This window comes from Melopsittacus undulatus, chromosome 3 (genome assembly GCF_012275295.1).
Source record: "Melopsittacus undulatus isolate bMelUnd1 chromosome 3, bMelUnd1.mat.Z, whole genome shotgun sequence".
NCBI lineage: Eukaryota > Metazoa > Chordata > Aves > Psittaciformes > Psittaculidae > Melopsittacus > Melopsittacus undulatus.
In genome coordinates, this window is record NC_047529.1 from 1,906,093 (window position 1) to 1,921,961 (window position 15,869).

Consider the following 15,869-nt stretch of genomic DNA (forward strand, 5'->3'; position numbering starts at 1 on the left):
GAGACAAAGGGGCTGGTAAAGGGTCAATTAGTTTGACAGAAGCCATGGAATAAATGGAAATTATATGCACCAATTTTATACTTTCAATCCAGTGTGGAACCTCAGTAGAATAGTGATAGTACGTTTAACAGACAGTGTAACACATGACATGCTGCACTACATTGAGAACAACATGTTTTAAGCACCTTATGTTGCACGTACTACGCAGGATTTTATCTGTAGGACTAATGAAGGGTATTCATGCTACTCTCTCCCAGTAAAGCTATTAGTGTAAATAGGAGCAACTCCTAGTGTCACAGACAGCATAATGCTAAAAGGTTTAATAGGCTATTTGGCAGGAGCCAGACAGAATAGCTTCAGCTGCTGAAATCCTGACACTCATATTTTGCCCTTCATTACCAGTGCTCTTATCTTCCCCCACAGAACAAGAGGTGTTGGATGGTGCTGTCAGTCTCTGGGGTTCCAGTTAAGCTGCACTATAACAGCCCTACAGCACAAAAGAAATGTGTTTTCCAGGGATATTTCTAATCTGTTGCTATTAAAGGTTTAATTAAATGTAGCTTTAGGGCAGTAGTTAACACATAATAATGACATGCTTTGAGTATCCTCCATACCATCAGCTAGAAAATATACAAGAAAAAATAAAAAGGGGTGCACAAAGTACATACATGTTATGGCCCCACTTCCTTCCCATTGGATTCAACAGTAAAGTTCTAAAATAGTCCAGCTCTGCCCTAAGAGAATAAATTGCCTAAAAGTACAATTTTGTATCTTGACAAGTTGAAATTTCACAAGAATTTTAGTATTAATGTATGGGTCACAGTTTTATTTCCAGTCCTACTGACATTTCAAGGCAGATGGGATATATTAGGGAAAGAACACATCAATAGAATTGTGAAGACACACTGAATACCCTGAAACAGTTAAAAAGAAAGACTAGAGGAGGAGAACAACAAGAAAGCTGTAAATGGGATAAACCCCAATACAAATACTGTGCTTTCCCCAACCAGAAAGGGCCAGGTAGCTTTTTGCATCCTTCACAATTAATAGGCCAGGGCACTGTTCTCTCCAGAACTCCCTCAAGAATCCTTGTCTAATCCATTTTTAATCCCTCTGTGTGTTTCACGTGCGAGCTGAAAGCAAGAGCAGAAAGCTCCCACATGCAGGCACCCCATCTTATTCTCTCCAATATTTATGAGAGCAAAGAGATGCTTGAACATATGTTGCAAAGTATGACTAAGCAAAAAACTTCATTCCTGCCATACCATCCCTATTACACCCACCCGAGCAATTATTTGCAATTAAGTTGCCTTCTGCAGGGCTTTATAAGGATTTTATTTACCACATGCATTTTTTGCAGACAAGTCACTACTCCTGAAGTGAGGCCACACCTGGAAAAAGGGGCTTTTCTCCTCCTGCCATGGGCATTACCCTCTGGAATCCTGCAGTGCTGCTCTTCCCCTGTCACTAGCACTGCAACCAACCTTCAGTTCTTACAGCTGATTGTGCATCTGATGCGTTACTTGCTGTTCTACAAATTAATTTAGGCAGAGATGCTACGTGGAGCTTCTTAAGAGCGGCGTGTTCAGGTAGCAAACACACCCGAGCAAACGGCACCGGGTCCCGGGGACTCTGGCCTTGACACTCCGCATTCGTGGGCGCCATCTGCCGGCATTTGATTAATTATTGACACCTCTAATGACATCCAATGGCCAGGTCAGTGTGGAATGTTTTCTCCTGAAAGGCATTTGCCTTTCCAGAGGCTCACCCACAACTTCCAGCAAAGCTCTGGAGCACACAGAGCTTTCACGTCTTCCTCTGCTCCCACTCGTGGCAGCTAAAGGAGGCGAAGGAAAGCCCACCCAGTATGGGACACAACTCTTCCCACAGGTATGGAAACTCTAGATAGCACTTCAGCCTTTCATCACAAGCCTGTCAGACAGCACCCCATCTCCTACCCCATTGTCCTAGATGACAAGATTCAGCAGTGCCAGTCTCCATGCTCTGAAGCAGCCTATCACTACCAGTAAATCATCACAGAGGCTGATGGTGACTTTCCACCAAGGCTACCAAAACCTCTACCACATATTCTATTTATACTGCTGTTGTTAGCCCTCTGTATGCCTCACACACTTAGGCAACAGTTGATTCTAACTGCAAAGTCTTGGCTATGAATATGACCCTAAGTTTGCACTCATTCTGACCAGTGGTGAAGACTGTGATTCATCTTCTTAGTAAGTGCTAAAAGCATGTATTGTGCCAAGGTCTGGACTCAAAACTATGACTCCCCATTTCCCTGCAACTCATATAGACAGGGACATAAGTTCCAGATCATGCCTATTCCTAGTATAGACATATTCTCTCTTTGCAGACAATGGCACCACACACTGTTCTAGAAAGAACAAAGTGTTGTTTGTACAGGTCTCTGTCATTCAAAACCCAAGAGAATACAGAAATACCTCTAAGAGTCAGATATTCCCATCAGGCTCAAGAGAATTAGGCATTACTGATGTATGACAAACAGAATCTAAATTTACAAGTGTATGAGTCAAGAAGGGAATTTCCAGAAGCACTTTACAATGAGGAGCCCATTTCTCTGGCCCTCCTCAAACAAACCTCCTGCCACATGCAGGCTTTGGAATGAGGAAGAAATTCTGCTCTCAGATTCTCTGCCAATGACACAACACTCAATTTGGAAACATTAGCTAATGAAAAATACAAGGTTGCTCCTACAACCACAGCTATGAAGACAAATTGAGTATACTCACTGAATGGAAATTAGAAGTATTTTTAATAGCTGGGCTTAGCAGCAGCAAATGTACAACTATTAAACCCTGTCATACATTCTTCTGCAGAGGGATCAACCCAAAGAATAACCAAAACCACCACTGTTATTTATGCCAATAGATCACAGAAAAGATCATAGAAAAGATCACAGAATAGTTCGGGTTAGAAAGGACCTTAAGATCATCCAGTTCCAACCCCCCTGTCATGGGCAGGGACACCTCACACTAAACCATGTCACCCAAAGCTACATCCAACCTAGCCTTGAACACTGCCAGGGATGGAGCATTCACAACCTCCCTGGGCAACCCATTCCAGTGCCTCAGCACCCTCACAGGAAAGAATTTCTTCCTTAGATCCAATCTAAATTTCCCCTGTTTAAGTTTTAACCCATTACCCCTTGTCCTATCACTACAGTCCCTAATGAACAGTCCCTCCCCAGCATCCCTGTAGCCCCCTTCAGACACTGGAAGCTGCTCTGAGGTCTCCATGCAGCTTCTCTTCTCCAGGCTGAACAGCCCCAGCTTTCTCAGCCTGGCTCCATACAGGAGGTGCTTCAGCCCCTGATCACCCTCGTGGCCTCCTCTGGACTTGCTCCAACAGTTCCATGTCTTTTTTATGTTGAGGACACCAGAACTGCACACAGTACTGCAAGTGAGGTCTCATGAGAGCAGAGTGCTGAAGGATAATTCTGAATATAATTCAAGTATTTCATAAGCAGCTGCTAGTTCCCAATGGCACTTTAAATACCAGTTTGGAATACAACTGTTGGGATGCAAATTCATGCAGCATTATTTGTCTTTGTGTCTAATTAAAGACCTGCTGCAAGTGTAGGGAAAGCAATGGTGGTTCAACATGCCAATGCTGCATCATCCATGCTCACAAACAGAACATTTAGGAAGTCACCAATCACCTTTCAGGTCTTCTGTCCAATCTAGTTTCAAATATCCCAAATAACACTTCTATAATATTCACACTGTTAAGAGATACCTTCCCATAATGAGAACAATTTCAGTTTTCTAGATTTTCAGTTCATTTCAATATTGATATGACTGTAAACCATCAAATTAATTCTTTGGGCTTCTGTATCTCCTTCTAGTGAAAAGCTCAGTGAAAAGGAAGCAGGAAAAGCAGACAGACTCCCCTAGAGCAATTAAAAACAAAAGGCATCAAAGCTATACATCCATCAAGTGAAGGGCCATGGGATGACAGTCTTTCCTGCATCAGAAGTAAAGATATGCCTGTCTTCTGACATTCCTTCAATCCTTTTTTTGTGAATTAGTGGTTGCTTTCCTGATCATTCCCTTCAAGAGAAGAACTTCACATGAGGAGGTAAGTGTAAAACCTTGAAAAGTTCTGAAGCAGGGGCAACCCCACTTCTGTCAGCACACTGCAGCCTTTGTGAGTGCCACACAGCCCAGCCCAAACAGCATTAACTCATCTCTTAACAACATTGTTCTGCTGCTGCCACCTCTACCTAGATTAATGGAACAATATACAGGAGGAGATTAAGATTTCTATTACCACAGTGCACAGGAGCCCAACTCATAAACAAGACTTCATCTGCAAGGTGCTATATATAGAACAAAAGACAATCAGCGCTCTGAAGAATTTACTGTCTGAGACACAACACATGTAAATTGTCTACAAGGGAAGTAATGAGATAATGATATTGGCCAACATGAGAAGTACTAATCATACAGTTGTGATCAAGATTTTCTAGACATCATTGTAAGACTTCATATCAGAACTTTCCAAAAGCAACTCCAAAAACAAACAGGTTGATCCAAAAAATATCATGGATATATTCATTGCAATTAAGAAGAACAATCTAGTTGTCAATAGAGACTTTGACTGCAATACAGCTTTTAAAGATTAAAATGCTTCTTTTTCATATGGACTGTGTCAGACAATGTCAAGCTTTTTGGCACATAATAGCTAACAGAACAACAATAAAACATCTGTGAAGGAAAACGTGAATACTTCATAAGATATGCTAAAAATAAATGTGTTAAAAATTAAATAATAATGATTGTTAGTTTGGCCAATCAATATTAATTCATTGGAATTCAGAATTTCAGTAAAGGCTATAGAGTATTCACATTCTGTAACTGATGAACTGTAATAGTTATTGAAATAAATGATAATGAAGAGGTAATGTTTAGAACTGAAGCTCATTTTTCATGTGTTAAGTTTAAAGAAGTTTCAGTAACAATTCCTCACCTTTAACAGCTTTGATAATGGCACCAATACTACAAACATATATGTAGAAACACTGATGGAATGTTACGGGGTTGCTGTTCTCCTTTTAGAAATGTTTTCTCTACCCCTAAGAGAGGATGGTCACAGACACCATTTTCCCCTAATTAGTAGTTACCAGAAGAGCAACTACCTTTGTATGCCTTCATATGGCAAGAGCCCTAAAATACACACCATGATCTCCTGAGAGCCAAGGGAGATGCCCTGAGTGCCGACAACAGCATCCTATCGCTCCTCTGAGAGAAGCAAGTGTGCACCAGAACAGCTTTGCGTTGGTTCAACACAAACCTCAGCTTGCATTTGACTAGACAAGATGCCTCATGCCAAGTTTACCAGGGTAAAGGCACCTAAATGACTCCTAAAGAATACTGTTCCAGTATACAGCAGGATATTAACACTATCCAATACTAGGCACCTCATTCGATCTTCTCCCCTCTTTCCAAAGCCAAGAGAGGGGCAGAAGCTACTCCAAATGGGAAGTTCAGAAAGAAGCTTAATTGAAGTGGTCTGAAGCAGCCTCTGGCACCATTGTCAGTACAACAACAAGGGCAAGCGTTTTCCCTGAGACAGACACTAATATTCTCTCTCTTCTTTCCTCCCCCCTTTCTATAGCCCCCAGGAAATCTCTCTCCTCCCACTCCTTACAGTTTCCTTCTGCGCTTTTCTGCTGCTGAATGATCCTGTTGCCTGAGCAACCGCAGCTGAGGAGGGGAGTGGAGAAATGTTCTGGCCCAGTTGTGTGCTAGCGACAGCAGCGCTGCTTTCTGACCCTGCAATGCATGACAGCAATGGCTGCAGCCTCAGCAAATGAACCTTCTGCTGAGTTTGATGCCTTGAGTTGGGGGTAACCTCCCCGCTATGTGCTGGGGACACTGCAGCACCTTATAGTTTTGTTCAAGGATGAATAAAATGACAGAACACTCAAGACTGCCAAACAAGTAGTTGTTTAGCTTATCTACACACCCAGATTCTATTCACAAAGCAGCCACATTTGTTACACTTCAATTCTGGTTCTGATGGAACTCAGAAATACAAATTAACTGGTAATGAATCTTTAGAATAACATGCTCTAGAAATATCAAATTATTACAGTGTCTCCTTCTCCCTTTGCTCTTTTCATTGTGTGTTTTAGACTTCAGAAAAGTACCTACAACAAACACAGCTACCAATGACCTTTCCAGACCCACCTCAGTGTTTGCACTTTGCTTTCCTTTCACTTTTGCTGTCTGTCTGCTGGTATTTGAACAATATCTGGTAAAATGAGACTGTAGCTCAATGCTAGCACTGTATAAGAAACAATAATCTCTGCAAGATACCCAGCAGAGATTCCTTTTCTATTATTGTTTTACTGAAAGAAAGGTTTTTATTGTTTTAAAAAATAGGATTCTGCTTATACAGTTTTGTGTTCCTACAGCACATGAAACACTGTGGGTTGCCTCCCCTCTTCCTTGGTGGTTTATCATCAAAATGACTGTAATTGCTGCTCTGCTGATTGCAGGAGGGAGGGCTGTGCAGTTTGTCCTACATTTCAGCAATATGCACTCTGAACATAAATCATGGGATTGTCTGTGTTGATGCTTCTTAATAGATATTAGGAACAGTCTCATTAAACTGAAACAAAAGCCATCAGGGACTGCAGACCTAAAGGAGTGTAGCTGCTACAACATATCACTCTTTTTTATTACAATGTAGTTGTTACTTCTGAAGTCCAAATATAGCTAGTTAGAAGTTCCAGTTACACCAGGGGTTAATGGTGAGTTACTGGGAAATTACTGGACCTTTTAAGTTTCATACAAATATGAGCTTAATTCAAAACTCATTTACTCCATCTTAGCAGATCTGCTGTCAGCAGCTGCATACTTGCTAATTCTGTCTCCTGCACTGCATTTGTAGCACTTTTTAAATCTAGTTTTTGGACTAGGGTTATTTTTGTTGAGCATAAAATAGAGAACAACTGGAGCTTAAGCTTAACAGAACCCAATCGCAAAAGCTCAGCAACTAATACTTCTTTTTTTGCTCTGTTATCTTCAGAGATAACCTACTTCCATTTTCAGCTCTCCAGCAGAACAGTCAGAGTGAGTATCACTGGAGCAAAACACAGTCCAGAATTTATAGCTTACTAAATCCAGTGAGAAGCTTTAATTAATGAATCCTGGAGCACTGCAACTTGATATCAGATTCCATCAATTCATTTGGAATAAAACTATCAGGATTTCTCAATGTATCTGGAAGTTTCAAAACCATTTGTCAAAGCAATGTTAATACATCTAGGACATAAGTAATTACACTTGGGAGAGCTGACATAACTGGTGAGGTATCTCTAGTGCTGCCTCTTCAATAGCTCTTTCTGACTAATGGCTTCAGCAATGAAGTGACTGTATATATAGCTTTCAAAACCAGAAAGGAGGCTCAGAGGCTCACAAAACTGACTGAAGGAAAAGGTGTGAAGCCAAACACCCTTAGTGTGACTCATGGGTTTCAATGGAATTCCAGAAGGATGAAAATAGACCACATATATGTGTGTTAGGTCACCATTAATCTTCCACCAGTGAAATATTGCTCCTCACCATTCTGTGGTTTCAAGTATGAGAATAATTGGCCCATGGAGATACAAGAAAACTAGCAGGAAAAAGAAACAACATAAAAAATGTTTAAAAATTTAGTATCTTAATTTTCCTTAAAAGGGCCTCATGAATATCACTGATGGACTCTTATCAATGTAAACCCTTATCAGTATCTTTATCATTTACCTAATTATCAATACAAACTTTTTCATACCAATAACCATCTCCCTGTGATTTGCATTTGGTGAAAACTATCACAAAATCTTATTTGCTTTTGATAACCTTAGGAAATGTCTCACATCACACGGGAGTTTGGGGATTAAAGCATGCAAAAAGCTAAGTTATGGTCATCTCCTTCTAATAAAACTTGCCAGAGTAACATAAAACCCCATCTCACCAAGACAAGAAGGCAATAAGAATACTACTACCACTTCTTTAAGCTCTACTGAAATTTCTTGGGGGCTGGAAAAAACCAATCTCATATGTGGTAAGGGCACTCACCTGGGAAGTGGATCCTGGAGGGGATTTGTACTTTTTCCAGTGATTAATTAATTTGAAGACAGAAGATGAGTAATGAATTAACTCTTAAAGACAGAATTCCACGAAGCAGGAAGCTTATGATTTCCTCCTTTGGGTACACATCCCAGACACTAGGCTACATAACTAACCTCACATTTCCTCTCATTCCAGTATCTTTAACCCCCCCATAGCACTTATCTTGTAAGAGCCTAATTTCTTCATTAGATCAAGGTATAAATCTGTGGCTGATCTCTGTGAAGTCTGCATTGGAAGGAGGTGAGTGCAGCACACAAGTCAAGTAGAGATAGAAATTAAATCAGCCAGAGCTTGGCAGTAATAAACTGCACAGCACCATGATGCTGTACACTTCTGTATCTGTACATTTTGTTCAGTCTTGAAGTATTTTAAAGCTCATCACCACTTTATTATATTTTGACCAGACTCTTTTATCCAAGCCAAGGTCTGTCAAACACTGGGAAAATGATAGATTCTGAGTTTGATTAATAAATAAGAGGAAAAAGAAATGTGAGTACTGACAGTAGCCAAATGTTTCAAAATGTCTCTTACCAGTGAGGTGACAAGACAGCTCTCCTACTTCACTGCTGTGAAACTGGGTAACTCTTCTTCAAAATAACATCTGAAACGGGGAACATAAAAACTTGTAAGGAATGGATTTTTAACCTGCAAATGTCTCTATCTTGTTGAAATTCCATCTCTTCTTTATATGTAATGTCAGGTATTTGAATACTACTTGGCTTTCATGGACACTTTGGGTAAAAGTAGACTGTCACCTTGCTAAATAGAATAGTCAAAACAGTTCTTATTTTTCTCAAGATGAGGTGACTGAAAATTCTTGAGGTTGCTGAATAAAACACAGGTCTAAACTGCTTTAAATCCCAGCAGATGATTAGCAACTGATTCCTGGATTGGGAGGTACCAAATACTGAAAGAAAATAAGGCGTACAAGGCAACAGCAGCACAATCCTCCCCTTAACAGTTGTGTTTGCTCCAGGGAGCACATCTTTGACACTGCACTTGCATTGTTTTTCTTATGTAGCATGATTTCTAGAGCTTCCAGAGAACACTAAGTACAAAACAGCTAGCAAGTAGGTCAATTAAAGAAGCACTTACCTCAGGCCTGCCATTTGATCATGCATTCCTGGTAGAAATCACTTTTGCACAGCAAAAATGGCTATAAAGAAAAAGAATAAAACTTTGTGGTTTTGCCCATCACTGTCTTGATCAATTTAACAAGGACTTTCATTTTGAGCTGCTGCAAATATTAAACAAATATTAAACAATCCCCATGTAACCACTCTGGGGATTATCAGTTACAGCTGCACTGCTTTCCTGTATGATGTCAGCTTTAATACAGAAAGAATATCAGTAACTTTCATTCACTGTTTTCATCCTTTTGGTCAAAATCCGATGTATGTTACACTGTAAATTGAGTTACAATATATACAGTGTATCTAAGGTCAAACACCCCATCTTATAATCAGTGTGGCAACTAATCAGATGATGACCTTTTGTCACTCATTACATACTGAGAAACAGCACCATTAAAATGAATATACATCCACCAGCATAACATGAAATGAGAAAATGGAACCTGAGGTTTCAGTAGGCATAGCAATGTCTAAGAATAAATCCATTTTTCATCTAGCATGGACTATTTTTTCCAATTAAGGTGTTTTACTACTTCTGAGAGTTTATACCTGCTCTTTTTTGCTGGCATACAAAAGATATTTGGCTGTTCTTTATGATCCCTTGCTTATGCTTGGTTTTTAGATATACTTCAGATTTGAACTTCACAATACAAGCTGGTCACAAGTAGAATTCCATACCTTTATAACTGAATTATATAAATGTGAAGAGAAATGACTGTTGACCTCTGTATTCATAGTGTCTGATGACACCAGGCTGTGGAGTAGTCTCTTCTATGGAATTCAGCTGCTCTGCATTTCACAATCAGGAAGTGCAGAAGCCTGCAGTCACTTAGGTGGTGTCAAGCTGAGCTATAAGGAAAAGATCAAGTGTCAGCAATGAATGCTCTACTGTTACAGAAATAACAGTACTTTTTTCCCCAGCCATAAGCACTTGCTCAGAGCTCTGCTTTATAGATGGGCCATGCTCAGAAACCTCACTGAAGTTGCCAGCATTGACCTTTTCACCTGACTGCTCCTGGAGCATCTACATCAGCACAGACGTTCCTAATGACAGGACTGCATTCATTTCAGTTACTTGAATAGCAACAAGCACTAAAAGGGAAAACACCACTCCTAATTTGTAGTTCATTCTCAGAATTCTAGGAAAAATGGACTTGAACATCAGACAATATTCAGCTGCAATATGTAAAGTAGACATTGCACCACTCACTTATTCCTATGTTCATTAAACTGAGGCTTTAATAAATGGTTTAAATCTCTCTACTCACATTCTTTTGACAGTATCAGCTCTTTTTCCCCCCCCTCTCCTGCAAAAAGGATCATATCAACTGCCCTTTAAATATTAGGAATTCCTTCTCAGCCTAGCAGGTGGAATACAGAAAACACCGCATCAGATTAAAAAGATCCAACCTAGGAAAAGAAGTGATCAGCTAGACAACTTTGAAAGCATCCTGGCAAGGCCCTGCTTCCCATGGTCACAGAACTTACCTTTCTCTACAGCACTGAATACACTTCAAGTACCACTGAACTGGACAGCCTTTGATAGAATTGAACCACTCTTGAGCAGAAGTTCTAATGCTCACTACAAAGAGTGTATCACTAAAAAATGGCATCAATTGCAAGCTCTGCAGAGTGGTAATAATTCACAAGCCTCTGAAAACACATTACTAAGGGTCAGGCATTACTAGGAAAAATATTTAATACTAATTTATTTCGGAAATATTAATTAATTAATTATAAGCAGGATTATCTGGCCAACTTTTAACTTCAGTGAGTGCAGAACCACCATGTGGAATGGGGCATTGCCTTTTTACCACCATTAGCTGTGTTCTCTCTTGCTGAAAGATTCCTCAGGTCTATATCTCTACATTTATATATTAACTTGGGGGTTATATTTACATATTATTCTTTATGTTGAAAACTGAACTTCCATACCTTTCCCTGCTCCTCACCCACACAATACTTACAGTACCTGTAGACTTGTAATTCTCTTTTAAAGGAAGTTCTCTTGTGAATCCTTACACTGCAGATTCACCCATATAATAAATAGAGTATGGTCCAGCAGCTTTTAAACAGTTAAAAAGCACATTAAAATTGACACAAACCAGCAGCAGTTATATCTAGCTTAATTATACAGATATCTGTTCTTTGGGAACATGTAGCACAGTGACAACAGCAAATGACATTCAGCTTTCTTCCTGTTTATGGGGGTTGTGGGCTGAGAGCTATCAAGAGGCTCTGCCAACATGCACCCAGTGCATCTGCTGGTGTATGACTGCAGTGGGCATCTGCCTTCCCACAAAGACTGAATTACCCCTTTTTACTAATCAGTCAAAGCCAAATTCCTTCACTGGCTCTGACAGTGTAATATAGTCCTCAAATCCCACAGCAACACAAGGAGGAGATGGATGCATGTAACTGAAGCCTAAATTTGGTCTAAGTAAACATTTGTTGTATTTTGGAAGGATTTGTTGGATTATCTTGATAATCTAACTTGTACTATGACCCCAGTGATGGTCTAGCAGGAAAAAACAAAAGGATCAAACCATCAGGGTATGTGTACACCACACTCCCTTTGTCCAGAGGGATGATCCGCTCAGACCAGTGTCTTAGCCATGCTGGTTCTAAACCTCATGTGGTATCTCCCTCCAGCACTATATTAAAGGACAGATAAGGCTTACTAAGGCTGAGAACTGAATGGAAAGCACGTGTCTACAATTACCATACCATTCCAGAGTACAACACGTCCACTTTCTTCTACACTGAGAATACATTTTCAGTTAAACAAAGCACGGACATGCACACATTCTCACACGGACATATTAAAAGGGATAAAAAAGTGATATTCGATAGTAAAATAATTCTCAGCACTGTTTTTCTCATGCTTAGTGTTTACTCCGGTTCATACAAAGAGCTAAAAGGATTCGTCACTTGCCTGCTGTAAGAGCTCCCTCTGTTGTTACACACTAAAACTACCGAAAAACATGTTCATTATCCTCTTACGTTGTTCAAGCGGTGAGGTTTCAAACACTCTATTCTGTGAGAGGGGAGAACCGACACGATTCTCTGAGATAACATTTCAGGCTTATTTTCTGCACAAGCAAATTCTATTTTATTCCAGTCTTCCAAAGTAAGACGGTATCATTTAGAATAACCTCTTCAATGCATCTAAGAAAAAACCCAACTGCATTTAAAGATGCCATATTTGCCCTAAAAAGCTTCCTACTATTCATATTAAACATCCTGCACAAACCAATCTCTGTTTTTTCCTGATGGATTATAAATCTTAAAGCTAAGTTAAAATAAAAAGAAAAAGCTGATGAAATTAAAGGCCCATAGGAAAAACAGTGCTTATTTTAATATAAAAAGCCTAAAGGCCAAAATACCTTGCACTCAAAATACCTTTGATGGCACTCAAGATCACTTCTGAAACCTGCAAGAGCAATAGAATGACAGGGGAGTTGTAGGCAACTCAAGTTAAAGGCAGTTTATTGGAGCAAGACACAAAAAGCACAGTAGATGCAAAGCTATGGAAGCATAAATCCTAATTTTCAGAAATAGTATCTTTAAATTTAAGCACCACTCTTATCCTTGCCCAGGCACTGTGAAGAAAAAGACTGGGCTGTGGAAGCAGATCTGCTTGGTACTGGTGATGTGCCACAGTTGCAGTAACCATAGTGCAACAACTACAGGGATTAAGCCGTCAAGTGCTATGTAATGTCTGCTACAGTCATTGCTACTTATTTTGCTACAATCTAAATGGTTTAGGATTCATTTATTTTTAGAATTTGCAAAGGACTGTTTTAAAATCAGAACTTTATAGCCTTGGAACTGGAGGTGAAGCTCATCTGGAGCTACACAAACAAGGCATCACCATGTTTCAGTAACAGAGTATTTTTCAACAGGCTTCTCCAGCAAACAATTAAAAGCCATTTGCAGCTTCCTGACTACTGTAAGCATCTGGAATGCTTGAAAGTAGAAACTACAGTTGCTTTTCACTCTTTCACCCCAGAGGAACTAAGCTGTTGGCTACTCACATTGTGTTTTGTAATACTTTGTGATTCCCAAGGTGGTCATAATGCATGGCTTGAGAAACACTGTTTCAGTGTGATGATGTAAGTAATGAGGTCTTATTACTCCAAGAACAATAATGACTGCAGCATGCCAAAAGAGCAGGCTAAAGTAGGATAGGTTATGGGTTAGGACTTAAACAAAGAAGTGGTATTTTGACCCAGACACAAGGTAGTTCAGAACCTCAATTTAAAACTAAAATACAAGCTAGTATTCAAAAAAAGCTATTGCTTTTCACAGGAGTCTTCACCTGAGAGGCACCCGTTACAGTTCATTTAATACCAGACTCTACTAAAGCTGTTCACCATTTCAAACAAATCTACTCTGAATTAGGAAAACACATTGCTGTCGGTTTAATGTCTTCTCCAAATCAAACATGCAGAAACAGATGCATTTCTAGAAATTCAAATATGAACGTATCCTATACTCGTAAAAGGAAAAACAACGGCCAAATGCAGGTATAGGGTTTACAGCTTAAGCATGGTTTTAGTGTGTGTCTCAAACTGTGGATCTGCTACTGACATCAACAATAAAATGGAAGAAATTAATATCATAGTAATTATTTTTAATCCACAGAAGGCTGTGACAAATCTTACATCCATTGTTAATGTAAGAGAAAAAACGTCTCAAGCAAAACTGGAGCCTACAGTGCTGTAAGAAAGGCCGAGAGCAACCAAAGCAAAATGTGTCCTTCAGAAGGAGCTGTTGGTATTGCTTGTTTGGGCTATGCTTACACTGAATTAGGGATTTAATAAAAGAATAGGGAAAAAAGACATCAGCAAATACTTTCTCAACCTCAGACAGTGCACTTTAGGAATACAACAGCCTCACTTTCAGGCTATGCTATTTCTACAGGTGGAGAGAATCTGTGTGTGTTTAACTTCTGATCCTCCAGCTTTTCTGCACAGAAAGCCTTTGCTGCTTACACCTCAAGTTTGAATGCACAATAATCAGCATCAAGATGTGAGGAGCAGAAGTCTAACCCCACGTGTTAGCAAGGTTTTACACAACCAGTGGCAACTTGCATATAAAAATAAAACAAGAACTGAAACATTGAAAAAATGAGAGAAACCAGTGACAATTATTAATGTCCTAATTAAAACAACGTGTTTTGCTTTAAACATTATTAGAGATAATGTGTCTCCAAGCTCCATTGCTCTTTTCCTACAGCACAGGGGTTGGAACTAGGTGATCTTCACGGCCTTTCCATCCCTAACTATTCTATGATCTCAGAGTTACGGGCTCTGATTCCAGAGCTTTCAGCCTCTCCTGAAGAAAAAAGATGTTCCTTTGGCCACTCTTGATTCTGGCAAATAAAGGCCTCACGTTCCTGTTTGACTGAAGTCAGGACATTCTTGTACATAGTAACATACTTTCTTACATGTGAATGTCTCTTTGACATAATATTTAACAAAGAGAATGAACAGTAAAACACCTTTCTGGAACTTTCTAATAAGCATAATAGGTTTAAAATGAAATGAAGAGACAAAATAGTACTCCTTAGATAGCCCTTGGAGCAAGTTCTGTGGCACTGACCTAAAATAATAACAGTCCCAGAAGCAAGTAACAAGGCACTAAATGAATTTCGCACTTACAGATGTAGAAAACCAAAGGAGAGGGTACTGTGCACTTTAGTAGCTTAAAATGGCAGTCCAAGTCAAGATTTAAACGCAGACCCAATAACCCTTATTCCTACCCATCCTGAAAGCTAAGAATGTTTATTCTTGGTTTATCATTGCCACACAGTTACGAAAAGTAGTTACCAAGCATGAACACTGCTGTAACTTCTGGTAATATGAATTTATTGGAGAGGTTTCTGTTTGACTACAGCGCACACAGGGGCACAAACCAGCTGAAAGTATACATACCCTCAACCAACAAGACCCAACTGATCTGCTAATACACTTTTTCCTCAGAAGACAAAGCAGGAGCAAACCCATTTTCACTGATTATTGGTCACTTCTCATTTACATGAAAATGTTACCTTGTAAAATGCTTTACTGTCTATAATGTAACACTCCTCAGGTGATCCCTGTTCATCACAACCCGCTTGCTCAATTGCTGTCCATATATATGCTCATATGGATATCTGCTCTTCTTAAGGCAGGAGGGAAGACAGAACATTGTTCTACTCCCATCCAATGGTTTTCATTATACAACAGCAAATTCTCACACAAAGTCTAAACCTCTTTCCGCCCTTGTCCAACAACTGCCTCAGATCAAACCCTAAAGTAGGTGAAATGGTTAAAAAAGCAACAGATTATACTTCATTACTCAAGCAATTCTTTTAGCTTAACCCTTCCCATATTCAATTCATATACATCAATCCACCTAACAAGTAATTTCCAAATTAACGTGACCTGCATTTCTCCTCCTCACTTACCTACAGCTTTTCTAATTCTAAAGACAGACGCCCTGATAAACTCGACATTGATCTCCGGGAATTTACATTTATCAAGATGGCCATAAAGCTGTTTTAAGCAGCCTGCACCGAGGCAAACAC